The sequence below is a fragment of the Acomys minous genome (assembly GCF_964271855.1).
Source record: "Acomys minous genome assembly, chromosome: 10".
NCBI classification, from domain to species: domain Eukaryota; kingdom Metazoa; phylum Chordata; class Mammalia; order Rodentia; family Muridae; genus Acomys; species Acomys minous.
The window spans coordinates 108,937,297-108,953,983 of record NC_140491.1 but is presented as its reverse complement, the minus strand read 5'-3'; the positions used below and the strand labels follow the sequence as shown (position 1 = coordinate 108,953,983).

General features: G+C 45.6%; 1 long non-coding RNA gene across 1 annotated transcript; it reads right to left on the bottom strand.

Moving 5' to 3' along the window:
• Positions 1-2,585: 2,585 nt before the first annotated feature.
• LOC311606661 lies at positions 2,586-8,212 on the bottom strand. Its single transcript, XR_014782391.1, has 3 exons — positions 8,116-8,212; positions 7,850-8,009; positions 2,586-3,074 (listed from the first exon to the last, which is right to left on the bottom strand). It is a non-coding gene; the product is annotated as an uncharacterized lncRNA (long non-coding RNA).
• Positions 8,213-16,687: the final 8,475 nt, after the last annotated feature.

The window sequence follows — 16,687 nt, the reverse complement described above, 5'->3', positions numbered from 1 at the left end:
AAAGTGAAACCTACGCTCGAAGACAGGAAAAAGAACTCCCACACAGACAAAACACAACAGGCCCTTTATTCTCAAAGGCACATTAAAAAGATTATAAATGAATTGACCATTTTGATATCAGAACGTACACAGTAAATAACATGTGTAAAAATGCGGTCGTTCTAGATCTCATGGGGGAAACAGCAGTAACTCTTCCTCGTGTGAGAAGCATGGCCAGAATGCCATTGAAAGGGGCTCAATCAATACATTATCTCCAGGACAAACAAGGGAGCCGTGGATGAGGGCTGGGGATGGATATTATAGATGAGGGATTCTGTTGTCATAGCTGCATGGAAGCCCGGCAGGATGTGCATCCAATTCATAAAATAAATGGTCAACTTATTATTCAGGCTTAGCTCAAATTTTGGCAAGCACGGCAAAAATTCATCACTGTGAAAATGTGGACTCGAATAAAAAGACTTGGTTTTGTTTAACAGGAAGCTTCTCTCTGGGATTGAATAGAAAACAAGGAGTTAAGTCCACGATGCCCCTCAACTTTTCATTAACCCTCAGACTAGGGAAGACGTTACACATTACCATCCCCGCGTCTCTTTTCCCCTTGGAGGTATTGAAGCGAAGCCAGAATAAGTATCTTGCTTAATGGGAATGCACAGTTCATTGCAAGGACTGCTAAGAGATCCTAAACTTCAGCTCTCTGTGAGTCCGATGTGCCTCCCAGCTTGCTTTCCCCAGACACCCAATTTTAAACAAACTGTGCACTCCTTCATACGCTGTCTGTATTCTCCGCCCCATGTCTCTGGTTTTCTGGTTTTAAAAACAGCCTCCTATGGCTCTGGTCCCAGCGGCATTGTCATTAGCACTTGTGGCCTGAAAATTCCCAACTCCTGTTGTCCCCAAATAAAGCTACCCTTTCCCACCAGCTTCAAGACCAGCTATAGTCCTATGAAAGGGCTGCATCTTCGTAATGGCATGTAATCTGCCACACATCAAAACAGTAAGATGACGCCTCCCTAGCCGGGAAGTGTGAGTGACGACATTGTGACCGCAGCCACTGAGTTCTGAGGTGGGCAGTAGTCATAAACTACATTGGGGAGGGGGATTAAGCCACCGAAGTGTGGGGATTTCTTGTCACTGCAGCATAACGTAATTTAACCTGAACAATATGTACAAAATGAAACCTCAGCTTCGGCCACTTGATCTTGAAGACATTCCACCCATTGACTTGAACTTTCGCACATCCCCAGAGAGTTTCCTCACTGATAACTGTAAGCCAGTAACCATGGCAGCTCCTAGTTCACAAAGGTAAGAGACGTCTAAATAGGGAGATATATGTGCATTGGAATTATTACAACAGAGCATGAAAATTATTATAGCTAAGCTAAAATAAGTCTAATGAGAACAAGAAAGGCAGCAGGCAGTGGTGGCGCACGCCTTTAATCCCAGCACTTGGGAGGCAGAGGCAGGTGGATCTCTGTGAGTTCGAGACCAGCCTCGTCTACAAAGTGAGTCCAGGACAGCCAAGGCTACACACAGAAATCTTGTCTCAAACAAACAAACAAAAAGGCCACATTTTTCTCCTTGGGATGACATCAGATGTGGAATAGAACATTGTATGCAGGTTGCTCAACATAAGAAAAGACACAAACATGGTTGAAACGTGTTCAAAAACACTAGCTCATGGCTGTGTGACTCCAGTGTCCCACACCCCATGACTTTTCCATGCCTTTCCTCTTGCCTGCATTCCTTCAGACCATAAAAGGGTTAACAAAGAGAGGCGCTGGTGACAGATGCCAGTGTTTTCAAGGTTTTTCTTTCACACTGGTTTCACTTTAATAATCTTAGACAGGTACTTCATCGTCAAATGAGTTAATGCATACAGACACCCTGGTTACTTCTGGGATTCAAAGGGGCCACTACCACTCTTTTAACCAGATCACACTTCCTAAAGAAGGCTAGACATAAAGACTTTTTCCCCAATCAGTAACTATCCTATGATCACAATTTAAGATTCCATTTCCTATGCAGATCTACCCAAAATCAACTTTGAAGTAGACCTCAATTTTGTAACCCTTCTGCACTGGCTGGTTTTTGTGTGTCAATTTGATATGAGCTAGAGTCGTCAGAGAGGAAGGAGCCTCAGTTAAGGAAACGCCCCCATGAGATCCAGCTGCAAGACATTTTCTCAGTGATCAGTGGGGGAGAGCCCAGCCCATTGTGGGTGGAGCCATCCCTGGGCTGGTGGTCCTGGGCTCTATAAGAAAGCAGGCTGAGCAAGCTATGAGAAGCAAACCAGTAAGCAGCCGTCTTCCATGACTTCTCCATCAGCCTTTGCCTACCGGATCCTATCCTGTTTGAGTTCCTGTCCTGACTTCCTTCAATAATGAACAGCAATGTGGAAGTGTAAGATAAATAAGCCCTCCCTCTCAACCCCAACTTGCATTTTGTCATGGCATTTTGTCACAGCAATAGAAACCCTTAAGATGCCTTCTTTAAATTTTCTCCTCCGTGTGTGTGTGTATGTGTGCTTGTGTGTACACATATTTATGGGACATATATCCCTTAATAAAGGGCTTAAATTGTGTTTATATTTATGATGATGATGATGATGATGTTTTGCCTGTATGCACATCTGTGTGCTACATGGGTGGAGTGCCCCATGAGGCCAGAAGAGGGCGTTGGACTCCAAAACTGGATTTATAAACAAGTGTAAAGCCTCTGGCTAGTGGGTGCTGATGACTGGGAACTGTCGATAGAACTGGGAGAGCAGCCAGTGCGCCTACCCTCCAAGCATTGTTCTAGCTCTCCTTAGTAATGAACTAAAAGTTGGGGCTTCTCTGGCCAGTGGAAAGATTTGGGATAGCTCCATCCTTCAGCGGCTGCCATTCTTTCCTCCACAAAGTCTTCCTGAATACGAGTTTATTCTTCCTCTTTGGTCCCTAGACATGTTGTTTGTGATCTGCTTTTCCTGGCACGCTGCATTTCATTCCAGTAGAGTTCTCTCTCCGCGTACACATCTGCCACCTGGCTGTGCTGGTGGTTCCCCAAGCGTGCTTCCGCTTCCGCTTTCGTCATACCTGCGCAGAATCAACAAGGGACACACACTGAGCTGAATCGGGGGTTATGAGTAAGACTCCCATAGCTACAAAGATGCGGGAAACTCAAGAGGAGACCTGTAAGCAAGTTTCACAGAATACACTCAACTTCAATGCAAAGAGGGGTACAGTTTGCATAAACAATAGAAAAACCAACGAGAGAATCTAACCCGATGTTTCTCAGCCTCCTTAAGGCTTAGGGAGCCCTTAGTAGAGTTCGTGTTGTGGTGACCTCAACCATACAATAATTTTTGTTGCTACTTTATAACTATAATGTTGCTACTGTTAATGGTTTTATATCTAGTTTATTTAGTGTTTGTAAAGTGGTGTGATGTGAATGATTACGGATTCCTGTGCATAATCAACACAGGGGCGTTTCTATAAGGACTCCTAGGTCTTCACACAAAATACAAAGCACAGAAGGTTAGATTTTGCTGCCAAGAAATCTCCCAAACACTGACGGCTGCAGAGCTTAAGAATTGTGTGCGTGCGTGTGGCACTGGTAACTGTTAATCTAGTACACAAAGCCCGCCTGGCTGTTGCTGGAGATGGTCTTTCTCTAGCCCGTCTTTACCAAATTCGAATTTCAAATCTTTGTTGTAACTCCAAACTGCAGCAATCCTGCCTCCCAAGGCTGTGATTACTAGTGTGTGCTGCCACACCCAACTCAAACCTTAAATGTCCACCCCCAAAACACGTCACAAGTCTTAACATCATACACATCTCAAGATGGGCCTATGCTAGATACAAAAAAGACTGTGGTTTTGGTTTTTAGTTTTTGTTAGAAGTTTACCCTAAATACTCCTTTAAACAAAAAGTGGTAAGCTGCATGCCTGGAGTGTGCAAGCCCTTAACTTCCATCCCCAACACTGGGATAAAAAGGTGCTATGCGGGGATCACTAACAAAACATTGATGGAAAGACTTTACCAAACTAAGGACACTATGGACTGTGGCGCTGCCTTATGCAAACACAGGTTAAGCTAGAGTCAAGTGTTGTCTGGGTTGCCTGAAGCCTTGTGACACTAGAAAGGGCCTCAGAGCAGAGCTCTGTGATAGTATAGCTCCCTGGTGCACACAGATGCACATGCAAGTTGCATATGTTTGTTCTAAACATGCATTTAGGTAAAAAAAAGAACCTGAGTGTGACAAATGAGGGTGCTTGCTCCCTCCACCCGCCTGTTTCAGCAAGGCACCATGCTGACAATATGCTCGGGTTTACCGTAACCTTCATAACCACAGCTAGCATCGAGCAGCTCCAAGAACATCAGAAAGGATGAGATTTTCGAAAATTATCTCAAGTTCATTTTGATTTCTCTTAGGTCTAATTCTTTTAGGTCTGACGTTTGGGGAGCTAGGCTAATTAGTGGGAGTTCTTTATGAGAGTCCTAATCTGTGAAATGCGGCTTTCCAGAGCTCCCAAGAGAATGAATATGGGGGGCCAGGGTTTTGAAAACAAATGTAGCCATCACAGGCAGTTCTTTGTATGAGACTCAGGATCTGGCTAAATTAGTGTGGGGTGAAGATGTGGTATGCCTTTCAAGCACTTCTGAATGTATAATCTGTTGGAGGGAGGATTTTACAGCCCCCCCCCCTTCATCTACAGAGGACATGTCCCAAGACCTCAAGTGGATGGCTGAAACTAGATCTCGCTGAACCCTACATTTAATTCCTTTTCCTTCTGTGCTGAGCACATGGGCACTGTGGCATCACGTCTCAATGTGGAATACGACGGCAGAACTGGCACAAATTTCCCTTACCTTCATCACCATTTTACAACCAGAAGATTTGTTCTTACTACAGGCCTAGCATATGATTTTGGTTTTCCTAATAAAGTCAAGAGCTTTTACCTTCTTACTTAAAGGAAACACTTCTGTCTCCTCTGGCATATTTCCATTGCTAGCATTGCTACCCTTGTACTTTGGGGACATTAACACATAAAGCGGGATACTTAAAACAGGCACCGTGATGCTGTGCTCAGCTGATAACATAGATGCTAATGGCTAATGGGCAGGTAGCATATACATTGTGGATACAAAGGAATGGTTCAGATTCTGGGCAGAGTAGGGCAGGATGCTGCAAAAGTTCTGCAAGAAACAGCACACCTCCAGCCCCACAACTAACTCTTGAAATAGAAAATGTGGTGAAGTCTGCTTGGGACTGGAAGCAATTTCATTTAGGTCTTAAAATAAGTAATTAAAAATAAAATCATTTAAATATATAGACATGCGCCCATGCACATAAGTAAAAATAAACATTTCAAAGGAGAGTGCAGTCTGGAAGGATGGCATAGCAGTTAAGAGCCTGTGATGCTCTCTGAGAAGACCCAAGTGTAGGCTCTGCTCTTTTAAAATTTACTTTTCTTGGGCTTCCTTAATATCTCTATTTTCCTTCCAAGCCACCTGCTCTAGATAGAAGACAAAGAAGGCTAATAGGGACGGGAGAGGTAGATCTTCTTAGACTCAGCTCCTTGGGTGATTCCTCTCTTCATCGTCAGGATTTCAGAAGACCCATCAACCAACAAACTAGAAATTTAGCGAAAGCAACCACAGCAGCTGGGACCTCAAAGCGTTCTCTGTAGAGAGTGTCTCGAAGTAAAGAGATGAACAGCCAAGTAATGATAAGCAAGGCAAAAGCCAAGCCTCTGGTTTGGGGGGTTCTATTTATCTCCTCTCAGAGTCCGTACCAAGATGTTTATCAACCGGCAAAGACCGTGACCCCCACAAGAGCCAGTTCCTTTTCTAGGGGACAAACATCATGCACCCCCTCACGAGTCTGTTTCCAGTGGACAAACACCACACGTCCTCACACAAGGTAGTTTCACATCCCACCCCTGGGATCAAAACGAAAACATTTGTATAGCCACTATACCCAAGTTTGGTTGCCAGCTCATAACCACCTCCAGCTCCAGAGGACCGAACACCTCTGGCCTCTGCAAGTATTCACACTCACTTGTACCCCCTCCACACACATAATTAAAAAAAAAAAAACTCAATGGGCCTTTTAAAAAGAAAAGAAAAGATTGGTAGGCTTGGTGACAACAGACACCAAGAAAGCAAGGTGTTCAGCAGAAACCTCCCAGTCAACTGTCTAATTTGAGGGCTCTTTAGAATTTAGCCTGGCTGGTGATCCAGTAGGTAATAGCACTGAAACAGATGTGTATGACCACTTGCTAGCCAGGAGAGGAGGGCTTTCAGACAGCCTTGAGATATACCAAGGTCCTGGGCTGATGGAGGGACTCAAAGGCTGGCATGCCCCAGCACAATCCTATGCCTGAAGTAAACAAGTCATAAACTGCAAACTGTGAGCCATGCTGAGTGGCCAAACCTCATGACATGCTGCTCCAAACCTTCCCAAGATATCAATCACTTCTTCGTCTACCATACCCACGCTGTATATGCTGCCTGCTTCTCAGTCACTTAGTGGCCATCTACGTTATTAGATTGACCATCACAGCCTTCACATGGCAATATTTGTCTCTAATGTCTATTTTACCTAATAATTGCTCCAGAGTGCAAGAGACCGGATGAGTCTTCCTGTGTTCAGAGAGAAAAGAGCTTAAGACTATTCTTTGCAGGAAAACTTTTAGATTTTTTTTTTTTAGACTAAGTGCTAGAAAAGAATGAAGGTTATTTTCCTTCCTAATTTTGAGACTGGGAGACTTGGCCGCCACGTTCAAATCAGGTGAAATGAAAAAAGCAAAAACAACAAAACAAAGCAAATAGATCACCATGTCCCGGTACTGATGGGCTGTTAGTGCAGCCTCCAGCCCTGTGTTTGAATGGATGTGGCCTCGAAACCAGCACCCACTCTGCACATAGTCCTTGAGAGCCTAGGCTCAATTAGCTGAAGTCAGCTGTCCTTCTCCCTCAGGCATCTCCAGTGTCCACAGGGTACAGCCTGGCACAGCCCCAGGACTCCCTGGGCTCTGGGTGGTAAGGGTCTACCCACAGCTACAGTCATCTGTCTCATTATTGAATATACAAGAGGCTCACAGCTGTCAGGAGTGGACTTAACAGGGCATCTCTGTTCCAGTGTTGGGAGCTGCTGTGACTTTGTAACTGTGGAGTGTGTTTGCAAGAGTCACAATGGAAGGTAAGGGAGAAAGCCAATAAAGAAATCTCCTGGAACAGGCTGTAGGGTCTGGACCCTCCAGACAGAAGGGTGAGCTGCTGAGTGCAAAATAATGTTGCTACCCCAGCACTTAGAAGGCCGCTGGTCCTTGACCAAGTCATTTGGAGGACCAGTGTGCTAGCACTCCCTGCTACTCTCGTGCATCCATAGCGACTCCCCGTATCTTCCCGTCACCGGAGGCTCAGGCCTTCCTTTGAAACGGTTTCTGCTTGAGGCTCTTCCCTTTAGTCTCTGATGCCTTTGGCCTTCTTCTGCCTGCATGTGGAGATGGCCCCTTCCTCTGCCTTTCCCGCTATCCCTTTGCTATCACATGGTCTAGCTTTATAATTGTGTGGTGGTGGTGGTAACGCTTGGCTTCACCATATAGACCTTGTAACTTTGAGCCCACCTGTCTTACACTGCTTCATGCTCAAGACTCGTTCCTGCTGTTTTCATTTGTCCTTTCTTTCACTAACTTTGTACACAGCATTGTTTCGTCTTTCTTTTTCTTAAGTTTTACAATTTCAAAATCTGAAAAACAATTAAAGTGAGGATTTTGGACTCCAGCCTCCATGACCATTATTCCAGAGAAAATGGGATTTTTTTTTTTTGGCCCACCCCAGCCGTCATCTGAGTTGACACCTACTCCCTTTTTAGTCCAGGTTGGTCCACTCTTTCATGTGTAGCCCAGGTTGGTCCATTCTTTCATGTGTAGTCTGGTATTTAGAGGGAAAGCGGAGATGCTGGACACTGCTCGGTGGACCTGCGCCTTTAGAACCAGCATCTCTGCCAGCCTCACCTTCTCTCTGGAAGAGGAAGGGAACACATCTCCTCAGACTCCTGAGGGTTCAACAGAGCTGCCCACACACAAACCCAGCCCAGCTCCCAGCGTGCAATCCACACTGGCTGTACTTGTTATCATCAGAATATTCATTCACAGAGTGCGCCCCGGCTGCTTTTGTCTTCCCAGGTGTGTTTGTTCTTTCACTTGTCAAGCAACAGGCACCTGACTGTTAAAAAAAAAAAAAGACTTGATTGACTACAGAGGCCATGTGGTTCACAAAAGACAGTGCCTCCATTAGTCCTAAAGAAAACACCCTTGCCAGAAAGTGAGCCCCAAGGACACTGGCCTTGGTGGCATACACACATACACACACACACACACACACACACACACACACACACACACACACACCTGTACTCTCCGCACTCAAGAAGCTAGGCAGGGCGTCCGTGAGTTTGAAGCCAACCTAGTGAGCCTTGACCACCAGGGTATAGAGAACATGAGTCCAGCCACCCCAGACGAGCCCTTCCTCATGTGGGGACTGAGGAGACTCTGAGATGAAGGGGAAGAGTGCTGTCCTGCTCATCATGGACACCCAGGAACGAAATGTGGTGAGCTGGCTGTGCCGCTCACTCCCCAGAGGCCCTGCCATGCCCTCACCTGCAACCCCTCTTGCCTTCCCTCGAGCAGAGTCAGTCCAGCCGTAGGGTATTTCTTGTCGTTAGGACTGGGCCATCCCTTTTAGCTGTTCTCTCCTCAGCTTACAGAATACTTATAGATCCAGGTTCTAGAAGCAGAAGCCTCTTGACATTAGGAAAAACAACAGAACAATCCTGGTTATTCTTAACGCTCCTCCCTGGTCCTTGAGCGGGGCCCATTTTCCACTTAGGCTAAACAGCCTCCTGAACCTTCTGGGTATGAAGAGAATTTCATCTTTTCTCTGACAATGCCTCTGTGGAGGAAGTCAGCCTAAATACGGTAAACACATTTGCGCTTAAATTCAAATTAAAGATTTCCCAATAATTCTCATTTTAAGAATGACACAAGCAATTTATTGAGCTAGCTTGGGACGGAGGAAGGGGGTATGAAGTCCTCAGCCACAGAGCTGAGCACCTGACCCTGTGATGTCACCTTGTCTATATAATTTGTTGTGTAGTGCAGCCCACAGAATGTGCCAAGCCCTTTTCCACCTGCTAATTAGATCAGGCAAATAGCCGCTGTTGTTGATTCATTTGAAGATGATTATTCCAAGGCAGTGTCTTGTTACCCAGCAAGTCCAGCCTCTCCTTATTAATCTTCTGGGGGGGGGGGGCTGACAGACTTCAAAGTCAGAAGTGAGCTCTGAGGCTAGCAGTGCTGGCTGGGGCAATGTGAGAGAGTAGGTCACTAGTAGAGCCTGCATCCAAAGCAAGGCAAGACTCCATTGGCACCTAGAAATATAGCCTCTTCTTGTGAGTATGGATTCCTCCATCAACGCAGAGCCAGGACACATCAGAAGGACACTTAGCACATGAGGAATGTAACGGAGGGAGACACAGAACAACAATTGGAAAATCGGATCCTGACTGTTAAGGTTCTTACATCCCAGTGGAAGAGCCAAGAGGCTGACCCCAGTAATAATGCGGAGTGCTCAAGTGCTATAATTAAGAGGGATAATAAAGCACATGCGATGATGCTGCGGGTTTTCCACACATTGGTTATTTATTCAGTACATTAGCCTATGATGGGAACACAAGGATACAGAGATTGTTTTGCAGGAGGTTGATGGAGGACTAGAGATAAAGCAGAGTGAGATGGGAAGAGAAACCTGTGAGCGAGCTGACGTAAGAAGCCTACTGAAGGGACCTAGGTAGCGCGGCAAACATGGCTCTGCCAGGCCTTGCCCTCCCCCTCCTCCCCCCTCCCACTCTGCTCTCTCTGCCTTGCTAAAAAACCATTAGATTACATTCCTAAAGCTAGCCACCTAGGTCTAGTCCCTTATTTGGCTACTTCTTCATCCAGAGCCTGACCACCTGACCACCAAGGTCCTGCATCAAAGCACTGAAGCTTAGCAATCAAAAGCCTCCCTTTGGCTGCCCTAATTAACATAACTAATTAAAATGAAACACCTCATCCTAACACAGGGTTTCTCCTTTCATTTTTATAGGCCGCCATTTTCTTATGTACCGAGTCTGTTTTCTCACTATCCAGAGGCAGTCCTTTGTCCCTCTGGGACAAGCATCTTTTCCCTCCTCCCCCTGTTTCTTTTCCCTTCTCCCCCATCCTCTAGCTCCTGTCTTAGTCTCTTATTCCCTGCCCTTTGTCTCTCTTGAGCAAATGAATCTCTTTGTGCGAGACCTTGGTCTCGGAACGTCTTGTGTCACATACTGGCCTCTTCGGCTCCACGCTGATGTAAGAAGCATGAGTGACGCTTTGGAAACTGGTAAAGAACCTCAAACCAAGAGCATGAGTGGAACTGGAGCCTCGTGGTCCAATTCGAATGCTGAGGTAGGATACAAGCAACACGTCACGTTGATATGCAGTTTGGCCATAGAGTGTCTTAAAGTCAAGCGTGAAGACTTTGGATCTTCTACCAGGAGCATAAAAGCCTTTCAAAAAGCAGCTGCAAATAAAAACCTAGTACCTATAAAACTAGCCACGGGCAGGCACTGAGAGTAATCTTTTCTTTTTTTTAAAGTATGAAATGAATGTTTTTTTAAAGTTATTTTTAATTTTCACTTTACATCCTGATTGTAGCCCCCTCCCTCATATCCTCCTGGTCCCGCCTTCCCTCCATCATCCCCTCAACCCCTCCTCTAGTCCTCAGAAAGAGGGAACCCTCCTCCCCTAACATCTGACCCCACCCTATCAAGTCTCATCAGAACTGCCTTCAGCCTCTTCCTCTGTGACCTGGCAAGGCCGCCCTACCAGGAAGAAGTAATTAATGAGTGGGAAACAGATTCCACGTCAGAGGCAGCCCCTACTCCCCGTATTATGGGACCCACATGGAAACTGTGCTGCCTATGGACTCCATCTGAGCAGGGGGTCTAGGTCCTGTCCATTCATGGTCCTTGGTTGGTGCACCAGCCTCTGCAGGCTCCCTGGGCCTAGGTTTGTTGGCTTTGTTGGTCTCCTTGTGGAGCTCCTGTCCCCTCCAGGTTCTTCTATCCCCCAACTCTTCCATAAGACTTCCTGCCCTCTGCCCCAAAGTTTGGCTGTGAGTCTCAGCATTATTTATCTTTTAGTGTAGGGGATGTTTCCAGAAGCATGGATTTCAAGATCAAAACTGGCCCATTATAATCCAATAACACAGATTTAGTGTCTCTGCTTTTATGTTGAGGTCTTTAATCCACTTGGACTTGAGTTTTATGCATGGTGATAAATATGGATCTACTTGCATTTTTCTACATGTAGACATCCAATTAGACCAGCATCATTTGTTGAAAATGCTATCCTTTTTCCATTGAATAGATCTGGCTTCTTTGTAAAAATCAAGTGTCCGTATGCGTGTGGATTTATTTCTGGGTCTTCGATTCAATTACATTGCTATGCCATACCATGCTGTTTTAACCATTGTTGCTCTTTAGGATAGCTTGAGATCAGGTATGGAGATTCCTCCAGAGGATCTTTTATTATACAGGTTTCTTTTAGCTATTCTGGGTTTTTTGTTTTTCCATATAAAGTTGAAAATTGGTCTTTCAATGTCTTTAAAAAATTGTGTATGTATTTTGATAGAGATTGCATTGAATCTGTAAATTGCTTTTGGTAAGATGGCCGTTTTTACTATGTTAATTCTCCTGATTGACCACAACGGAGATCTTTCTATCTTCTGATGTCATCTTCAATTTCCTTCTTCAGAGATTTGCTGACACTCACTGGCACAGGAGACAACTTCCTGAACACAACACCAACCGCCCAGGTCTTAACGTCAACAATTAATAAATGGGACCTCATGAGGCTGAGAAGCTTCTATAAGGCAGGAGACACTGTCAACAAAAGAAAGCCAACAGCCTACAGACTGGGAGAAGATATTTACCAACCCTACATTTGACAAAGGTCTAGTATCCAAAATATATAAAGAGCTCAAGAAATTAAACACCACCAAACCAAATAACCCAATTAAGAAATGGGGCTCAGAATTATACCAAGAATTCTCAACAGAAGAATATCAAATGGCTGAGAAACACTTAAAGAAATGCTCAATGTCCTTAGTCATCAGAGAAATGCAAATCAAAATGACTCTGAGATTCTATCGTACACCCATCAGAATGGCCAAGATCAAAAACTCAAGTGACAGCACATGCTGGCAAGGATGTAGAGAAAGGAGAACACTCCTTCATTGCTGGTGGGAGTGCAAACTTGTACAATCACTTTGGAATCAATCTGGCACTTTCTCAGAAAACTGGGAATAGGGCTACCTCAAAACTCAGCTATTCCACTCTTTAGGATATACCCAAATGATGCTCCACCATACAACAAGGACATATGCTCAACCATGTTCATAACAGCCTTATTAGTAATAGACAGAATCTGGAAACAACTTAAATGTCCCTCAGTTGAAGAATGGATAAAGAAACCGTGGTACACTTACACCATGGAGTACTACTCTGCTATGAAAAACAAGGAAATCCTGAAATTTGTGGACAAATGGATGGAACTAGAAATGATGATCCTGAGTGAGTTAACCCAGAAGTAGAAAGACTCACATGGTATATACTCACTTATGATTGAACACTAACCCAAAAGGGATGTCCCATGAAAGTCTTCACTACCAGGAGATTGAGATAGATGTGGAGACATCCTATTGGGACTCTAGGTGAGAGAAGTATGGGAGAATGGAGAAATAGAAGGACCCAGAGGGTCCTAGAAACCTATAAGAAGAGCATCATGACAGGCAGATATGGACCGGGGCGGGGGGGGGGGGGGGGTCTGCTCAACCAAGGATAATACATGCAATAAACATTGAACCTCTACTCAGATCTAGCCAATGGATGGCACATTCTCCACAGTTGTGTGGAGAGTGGGGACTGACTCTGACATGAACTCTGGTGCCCCATATTTGACCACTTCCCCTTGGTGGAGAGGCCTGGTGTCACTCAGAGAAAGGATAAGCAGGCTACCAGGATGAGACTTGATAGGCTGTGACGATATGGTGGGGGAGGCGGTCCCCTTCTGTCACAGACCTAGGGAAGGGGAATAAGGTGAAAGAGGGAGGGAGGGAGGAATGGGAGGAGACAAGCAAGGGTTGACAACAAGGACAACAAAACTTTAGATGTAATCTAAATAAATTAATGATATAAATAAATAAATAAATAAATAAATAAATAAATAAATAAAAATAATCCAATAACTCTGCAAACAAAGAAGGAATTTTCCCCTTTTGTCTTCTATTTAAATTCGCCTTCCTCCTTGTGAAGCTGTTAACATGTTGACTCTGAAGGCTTAGCCCACCACCAAACCTTTAAAATGCAGTTAATTACAAGACAGTCCAATTTAAACTTTACAACATTCTTGAGACCAGAGTGTATAGGCAGAAGGGAGGCAGGCCTGCAGGCCAGGGCTCCCCAGAGAGGGGATCAGCTGGGGCTGAGGATGAGGGTCCCTAATCCTTGCTCTGCCCCCCACTACCGGGAGGAGAGAGCACTGACTCCTTTGGCAACCTGCAGCTGGAGGGCCCTGCACTGGACAGCTTCCTCTTTAGCTCCCACCTCAGACACTTTAGGAAACTAAAGAAAGTCTGCGATGAGCAGGCAGTTTAGAAGAGTGGGGAGAGAGAGAGACAGAGACAGAGAGAGAGGGTGGGAAGGAGGGAAGGAGGGAAGGAGGGAGGGAGAGAGAAAGCCTGAGGTTTTCTGTTGCTTTGCTTACCTCTTTTAACCCTTGCAGTTCCACATCTAGAGCACTAGGTCATCCCCACAGACAAGGAGGCCCAGGCTCCTGAAGTGGGAAATAATTTCACTTTCAAGCTGCAACAATGAATTCTTCTTCTCAGCGCTCACTCTACACGTGGCATTCTGACGTCACAAAAGTCTGCATCCTGCACACATCCTTTCCCATTTTGTACCTTTCAATGATGCCCCATCAAGCAACACAATTCTCTCTCCTTACCCGCCTCTGTACTTTGGGATGGCAACCCGTGCAGCCCCAAGTGCCATGAGATGTTTTGACTGAGAAGAAAAAGGCTATAAATAATGGCTCTGTCTTTTAAATTGATTGATATCTTCATAAACTGTGGGTCGTACGGCCCTATCAAAAGATTCTTGCCTACGTGAAACTGCTCCTTTATTTCTTGTACCTTTCTGTTCTTGAGAAATGTCCTAGTTTTTGGGAAAAAGAGTATTTTAATTGTCTAGAGATTAATTTAGCCCCTGAGGATTTCAGGACACAAGGTCCCTCATAACAGATGGTCACGTAAGAAACCTCTGAGTAGAGAAAGAGGAGGGACCACAGATCAGTAGACGTGTCCATGTGAAACAGTACCGCATGAAGTCATATGATGAGGTAGCGCAGAGAATTTAATAATGTGATTCTTCTGTTGCTTCTCTGAGTTCATGATTGCCTGTCTAATCAGCAGCAGCATCCTCCCTATGGGGACAACTGGATTGGTACAGAGAGATGTAATGGAAAAAGGAAACAGGATGTTCAATACCTGGCATTCAATAGGACTTTATAACAAGTTAGCAGTGGCGTACACCAGGCTATTGCCTTGAGAAAAGGTTGGGGGGTGGGGGGAATTCTCTTTATTTCTGCCTTTGACACAAGTAGAAGCAACGCTGGGGTGTGCAGGTCGCTGAGTTTGTCCTTGCAGAAGGAAAATGGGTTTTTCCACTGCGGCATGAGCCAGGTTTTCAATGGAAGGAGGACATGAAAGGAGAGAACAAAGGAGAAACTGCCTCTTGCCTGTAGATTTGAATAAGGAGGAGGTAGGCAGAAGCAGAAAGTATGGAAGGGGCTTGGTAAGGTGCCCACAACCCCTGGGGTCCCCATAAGATGCCCTTACAGCCTCCTGGCACCAACCTGGGGTGCCACACCAGGGAAGACATGGAACATATGTGGTAAAGTAATTATTTGTTGTTTCTCTGAAATTCTGATTTAAGAAGGGTGTCCTGTACTTTCATTTGCCAACATGAACAACCCCCCAACCTGGGCCTGAGAACTGCCATCAGATTTGAGGGGGAGGTGGCACACTGGAGGAGAGCTACCACAAAGAGGCAGGATGGGCAGGCAGGGTGCTCCAGGGGTCCATCAGGCTGGAAATGTGGACAGACCATAAGGAACAAAATCCCAGAGCTCAGCTGCCAATGCTGGTAAGATGACATTGACCAGGCAAAGGTAGTGAGCCATGAGTGCAGAAGGCTGAGCCAGAAGATGACTGAAGGACACCTCTTGGTTTTGTGGGCCTTTCTCTTTAAGTAGCCTGAGGTTACCTCTATCCCACATGTCTAGAAGCCACCCCAAGAGAAGTAGGGGCACGGAGGCATCTATGAGTTCCTTTAGTCCATTTGTGCTGCTACAACAAAGGTACCTGAGCCTGTCTTATTTATAAACAAACAAAAAGGCTCCTCTCCCCCCCCCCCAGCCCAGCTCATCATATAAAAGCCCACCTCATATGCCATCCCACTGGGGGTTAAGTTCCAACATGGATTTTTGGGAGGACCCATACATCCAAAGGGTAACGCAGAGAAAGAGCAATTTATTTGCAAATTATTGTATCACACTAAGCTTTAAATTGAAGTGACCTAAAAAAAAAAAAAAAAAAATTCCCTGACACACAGAGCAGGTGTTCCTAGGAAAAGAAATCACTTGTGGGGCCAAATTTCAGAAGTGCATTTTCTCTGCACACCTGAGTTTTATGGTAAGCAAAGCCATGACTCTATTTCATACCCACCTGCAATGGCTTTTTAAGGGGGGAGTGGGGGGAGAGAGACAGAGGGGGAGGGAGGGAGGCAGGGAGAGGGAGAATGTGATTACTAATAAAAACGTCAGCTCTAACCCTGCCGACGAGGTCACACCTTCTTCTCCGACTCTTATACCTCCTAAGTCCCAAGAGGCAACACTTCAACCCTTGGCTCCGACCCTGTGGCTGCTAGTGGCAATGTTTCCTCCCCGGCTGCCCCAATAGCCTTCTGCAAATATGCACAATGTGGCTGGAGAAAAAAAAAAAAAAAGCATTGGCATGTGCCCCAAGTACAGGCCACTGCAAAGATTCCCCCATACCCTCCCTGCACTGTGGCACTGGAAGGTCCCCCAACATGCCACACGCAGCCAGCGCTGTATGAGCAGCCTGCCATCCATGTGCCTTGGAGAGGGTCCAAGTCTCTATTTCTTCCTCTCAAATAATGAGAACACAATTAGCATGAGCAGGAACACATTAACACGAAGCTGTGCGAAGGGCTGAATATATATTCTTTAGAAACAGCCACTGACGTTCCAGCACATTTTAAACTCCTCTTGGGGTTATAAGATCTCCTCCAGGTCAAAGTTCAAACACAGGTGATCTGTCTAAGCTTTTGCCTGGTATGGGAATCTCGTTGGCACAACCTCGCGCCAACTGGCGGTTCAGGCTCAGCTCAGCTACTCCAGCAACATCCAAGGCATCCTCCGTCAAGGGTCTCCATACTCTCCCCCCTCCCACCTGCTCAAGTTCATCCCCCAGGACAGCTAGAAATCGGGGGTAGTAGCGTCTTCACTGTGAAGTTGCTTGTTGGTGGCAGGGGCAGC